Source organism: Thunnus thynnus, chromosome 12 (assembly GCF_963924715.1).
Source record: "Thunnus thynnus chromosome 12, fThuThy2.1, whole genome shotgun sequence".
NCBI lineage: Eukaryota > Metazoa > Chordata > Actinopteri > Scombriformes > Scombridae > Thunnus > Thunnus thynnus.
Genome location: NC_089528.1, coordinates 12,502,441 through 12,508,894, shown reverse-complemented (window position 1 = coordinate 12,508,894; position 6,454 = coordinate 12,502,441).

Below are 6,454 nucleotides of genomic sequence, written 5' to 3'. Positions count from 1 at the left end.
ACTGTACAGTATATAACTCCTCTTCTTTTTCTTTTCCATTCAATTTATCTCTATCCCCCAATTCAATCATTACTGACTAATACTAGTATTGATCCTGGTGAGATGTCCATATGAGATCTCAACAGTGTTTGTTGTCACTGATAAGATGGTGACTTACTATATCTCCACTACTTGCACTACAGCACTAGCCATGACTCATATTATGTAACTTTAAAAACCAAGGTAATGTCCTCTGTTGTCAGGATCTGCCAAGCTATAAGACTAAAAGCTGTCCCATCCATTTCTTCATACTGCACATTTACAGTATGATGAACAACCATCATGCTTTGTGTAATCATGTTGGCAGCCTACAAAAACTAATATCGTGTTAATTTTTGGGATATTCCATAACTATAGAGGTAATAATTAGAACGCAGTGTGTTTGCAACTAAAGTCCCATAAATTGCAATATTCAAAAGATGTGAATCAATTCAAGGAAATATAGTTTAAGCTGTGTAACTGCAAATACATGAATCATGAGTGTTTTCCACAATTCAGTAATTCTATTTATTGATCAATACAAAAGTCTTTCTGTAACATGTAGATTTTTTTCATTTATTTTTTATTCCTCACCCCATTTTCAAAACACAAAGTAGGCTAAATGTAGCCAATATAGTTACTCTTAAGTTATTTGAAAGAACCAAATAAATGTTTTTTTTATATTGTATTTGTTGTTGCTGTTTCCAAGTATTATTATTATTATTATTCGGGGTCTCCCTCTTAATCGCGGTTGCTCCCAGCCTTATACTTCCGGAAGCCAACGTGCGCGTCAATGCGGCACGTGTTTTACGCGCACGCCAACCGAGTCTGGTGCACGTCACGCATTCCGTTGTAGAATGTTATGACGTGTACATAAATGGCTTTGATGTGTCATCTTACCAGACACTATTGTTGTTAGTATAGTTCATTAGTTAATTCCATCAGGATTCAAGATTATGCTTGATGTTGTCTGGGCTGTACTGAATATTCTCATCCAAGAATATAATATAAGCCAGTTTTTTTAACCCCACATTTTAGATAGGATTTAATTTGCAACATGCCTTTCTTTGCAATGGGTTTCATTTTTGGCACCTTAGTCTGTAAAACTGTGAGGACACTCTTCAAGCCATACTTCGCTGAGGAGGAGAGTGATGGAGTTAGACATGAAGAAACCACTATTGGTCCCTCTGACCAAGATCTAGCTGATTCAACAGGCAGGATCATATCAGATACACCAGATAAGATAGGCACCACTGCTGTTTCACACACTGCAGCAAGAAGGGAAGAGAACAGTGCTACAGTGTCCCATGTTGGGAAGCACTGTGACACCAAAGGGAATCAGTATAGACACAGACCAAGAAAAGATTGGTACAGTGATCCATGCAAGTATATATGCAGGTTTCCCAACCATTATAATAACTGCTGGATGAATGCAACTCTACAAGCTACATTGAATTTGAAAGTGGTGCAGGAGAAATTAACACACCAAACCCCAGAATCTACACAATCATCAACAATCACACCAAAATTTGCAGAGCTTTTTCTAACAGCCCTCCAAAACCCAGGAAGACATTTCAGTCCAGCAGAAATCTGTGAGGTTTTGACAGAGTTATCAAGTGAAGTAATGTCGTTGACCATGTTGCACAATAATGACTCTCTGGATTTAATAAATCCTTTATTGTGCTGGTTTGATCAATGTGGGATTCAAACCACTTATCAGGTAACAGATGTTATCAGGTGTGAAAATTGTAACTTCACTACATCTACCACCTCAAACCAGGGTAGCATTTATTTTTTGCCACCACCACATAAATTCGAGTCCATTTACTCTCTTTTCAAACGTGCTAACCAAGACTGCCAAGATAAATGTACAGCATGTGGTTCCACAACAGAGAGACAACAAATATGGACACGCCCTGACATTTTAGTCCTTTATTTACCTCGAGTAACCCCCAGAGGATATGTGCTTAGAGAACCTGTGACTCCATCTGAATTGATAGAAATCCCTCTGGATGAAAACAGAACACAGACATACAAGCTTTCTTCTATTATTAGCCACAGAGGACATGACTCATACACTGGACACCTTTGGTCATATTTGTTCTCCGATCATATTACTATCAAGGCCGATGATTGTAATATATCATTCACAACAGGAGGCAGACCAGCTGACGTATTTGAAAATGGGATAATATACATGTATGAAATGTAGCTATCTCAGAGAAGATTTACTGAAGCTAGAGTCCCACGACTCTAGCTTGAATGAAGACTCTACGGATGAATGAAGAAAAGGCCAAAACCTGGACAGAACCATAGCAACTTGGATGAATGAAGAAAAGGCCAAAACGTGGACAGAACCATAGCAATCTCAGAGAAGATCTACTGAAGCTAGAGTCCCATGGCTCAATCTGGATGAATGAAGAAAAGGCCAAAACGTGGATAGAACCATAGCAACTTGGATGAATGAAGAAAAGGCCAAAACGTGGACAGAACCATAGCAATCTCAGAGAAGATTTACTGAAGCTAGAGTCCCACGACTCAGTCTGGATGAATGAAGAAAAGGCCAAAATGTGGACAGAACCATGGCAACTTTTTGTATTTCTCAGTCTCACACCATGACACAGAAAACTTTCTCTCTTTTTGCTCCCCCCTTTTTGTTCTCTCCGTATCTATGTGGGTTTTCTCCGGGTACTCCGGTTTCTCCCACAAAGTAAAATACATGCAGATTCGTGACACTAAATTTCCTGTAGATATAAATAAAGCATACAAAAAATAAGTAAATATGGGGAGGGAGCGGACAATCAAATGTCTGTCCAAGATATTTGTATATATTAATAATAATGTGAAAGTAAAGGAAATGCGCTGGACCATTCAGCTATCAACTTCAGGACCTGAAGTGTTTGCTAAAGCCTTTTTTCTATCTCTTCTCTTGTGTGGCACACAGTATACTGGAGCAAGAGACTGAAAATAGTGTTGCCTTTCCTATTCATTCAATCAAAAATCAGTTTTGAATCATGAATTGATTCTGAATCAAATTGGCACCCAAGTATCGAAATAGTATTGAATCAGGAAATAAACATCATTCTGGACCTACAAAATAAACACTGTCATTTGTCACAAACTTTATTTTTCATCTTTTTGTTCCATCTTTGTATAAAATTTAAATCCCCATGGACACTTTCATGTCAAATCATGATTTTTTTCACTTAAGTGCACAACACTCTAAAGATGCATGACTGTGTGCACCAACTGTGTACGCTGCACAATTTGTTCACCACTTTGCCACCTTTGTCTCAAAAAATCCAGGGAAACCCCCGATTGGTGAACATAATCTGATGTACTAATCATCAACACATGAACCTTTCACTGAATAATGATCCCCTTTTTTCAGTCCTGATCTATTTTTAGACCGTTTATTATTTTTCTGGACCTTGAGCCATTTCTTAAAAATGTAAATATGTAATACACTTTGTGAAAGCAGTTTTTTCTGTTATTGCCTTTCCACACAGCTCCATGGTCAAATCTTTAAGTGTAATTACACTCGTACATACTGTTTATCACATTCATTTTTAAGACGTCAGCATCACTAATGTCACAGAATCTGATGATTAAAAGATTTTTTGGAGAATCCTGCAGTCTCTGGTTTTGTTAAAAAGGAACTAATTGGAAAATGAGGGATTACTAGTCAGTATGATATGTGACTTTACTTGAGGTGCACAAAAAGAGTAACTAATCTTTAAGCATCAGTAATTATTTTTTAATTTGATTTATTGATTGGGACAGTGTGCAGTTTTAAACATTAAAGATGCACTGCACTGGAGTTAGCTCAAAGCTAATTTGCATCCATAGTTCCCCACAATCAAAACATACAACAACACAACAACAAACAGTACAAAGCAAAAAAACAAAAAAAAAAACCCCAAAAACAAAACAAAACAAAAAACAAAAAAATCCAACAAAAAAAACCCACACAGAACACACCATACAAATCACAAAATACAAAGCTACACACAATAGCACATCACACACACACCCACAATGTCAATTAAAAATTAATAATGTAAACTAGACTCAGTTGTCACACAGCTGATTCATCTTAAGTTGATGTTTTAATTTGGCCTTGAATGTATTGATTGAACTACAGGTATATCATCAGGTAGGGCATTCCACTGAGTTGTGGCTTTCAAATGGAAAGCTGACTGTCCAAATGCAGTGTGACGAAATGGTATAATACAATCTTGTGTAGAGGATATTCTGGAAGATCTAATAGAATTTACTGAGCGATAGTACACATAGTGGAGGAGGAGCCAAACCATTTAAAATTTTATAAACTAGGCACAAATTTGAGAATAATCTAAAATTGTCAAAGCTCAGTAAATTGTATTTCTCCAGTACCCTCCAGTGATGGAAATGCATTGGCCTTTTGTTAAGAGTTTTTAGAGTTTGTTAATATAAGGGCTCAAAAGGTTTTATGGCTGTTTCTCCAGCCTGCCCCCAACATGTGATGCAATAAGACATATGGGAGAGAATCATAGCATGCATAAATATCGTGGCTGTGTCCAAAGAGAGACAGAGACTGTCTAAAATTTGCTAAGTTGTACTTTATGGTTCTAACCGATTTTTGACATGTTTCTTAAAGTTCAAATTTGGATCCAATGTCACATCAAGATATTTAAAATCAGTGACTATGTCAATTCTTTCACCTTTGATGAAAATATCAGCATTAGGAGGTTGTACCACAGTTTTAGAGAAAAACATACTTTTTGTGTTGTTTACATTTAGACTCAGACGTGAACCATTATCATTTCATGTCTGGTTCAGAGTTAATCAGGAACTACTGATGAAGATAGTGTCAGTATGATTAATTCACAGATATTTATCTTCACTTACTGATTCATTAATATGGTAACACCCATTCTGTAAAGTCTCTAGTAATTCATCATTATCTAATATACTAACATTGACTGTAACATTGGTCCTGATAACACAACAAAATGCTGAATTTCAGATAAGGGGAGACTTACTGTGAGTGTCCTTTTGTTCCTGTAAGTCATTTATTTAAGTTGCAACCACATTATGCTTTAATTCTTGCTTCTATAGTTATGAAATATTCCACAGGTATTAATTATACACAAATGTTTTTTTAGGCTGCCAATGTGATTACACAAAGCATGATGGTTGTTCTGTAAAGGTGCAGTATGAAGAAATGAATGGGACAGCTTTAAGTCTTATAGCTCAGTGGCTCCTGACTCCAACTTCAACACCCCAGTCTTCTCTTTGAAACCAGTCAGACCCTTGAATTCCTCTATAAAGGACATTTCCTCTTGCAACAGATGGCATTACCTCGATTGTTAAACAAAGTTGCATAATACGAGCAATGGCTGGTGCTGTAGTGCAGGTAGTGAAGATACTAGGTCACCGTACTAGGTCACCGTCTTATCAGTGACAACAAACACTGTTGATATCTCATATTGACACCTCACCAAGGTCACTGAGATAAGCTACAAGAACTTATCTCTCTTATTAAACAAAAAGTGAAAACATTTCTGAGAACAAAAATAGACATTTGCAACATTTAGGCTAGGATATTGAAACATAGTCAGTATTCATTGAATGGAGCATTTTCAAATCATCATTTTGAAAGTCAACAATGGGCTTACAGTATATGGCTTTTGGCAGAATGTGATCTATGTTGTCTGTCTATAAAATGTCCTGTTAATTCAGTCCATGTTCAGGGTCAGTAGCAGCAGCAGTAGTCGTACTAATAGCAGGATCGGTAGCAGCAGTAATAGTACTAGCCCAGTAGCAGTGCAGTGGTACCAATAGTACCTGTAATCACCTGTATAGTCATTCCTTGTTGTGTTATTATTCTGTGTAAGTACACTGAGAGCCACTAAACTGGAGTCAACTTCCTTGTATGTGTAAACATACTTCGCCAATAAAGATGACTCTGATTCTGATAGTAGCAGCAGTAGTAGTAACATTAGTAGTAGTTATGGTAGTAGAGAGAAGGTCATCATGCCCTCTATGTATTTCCTTGTGTTTGTAGTAGCAGTTGTAGGCTAGTAGTAGTGCTAATAGTAGCAGTAGTGGATGGAGAAGAGGTGGGAAGACAATTTATAGGATCCATACTAAAGTTTAGGAATAGTAATTTCCTCCTCATGCAAGATAAGCACATTATTACGTCAGCTTCAACTTTTCACATGATTGCAGGGAAACTGAAAAATCTATGTGGTGTCTGTTGACTCAACTGGTTATTTGTGTGTGTGTGTGTGTGTGTCTGTGTGTGTGAGAGAGAGAGAGAGAGAGAGAGAGAGAGAGAGAGAGAGAGAGAGAGAGAGAGAGAGAGAGAGAGAGACGCACGTGCACGTGTGTGCCAGTTGCCCCCATCACAACAAAACATTTAATATTGTTACTGTGAAGTACTATAATTAAA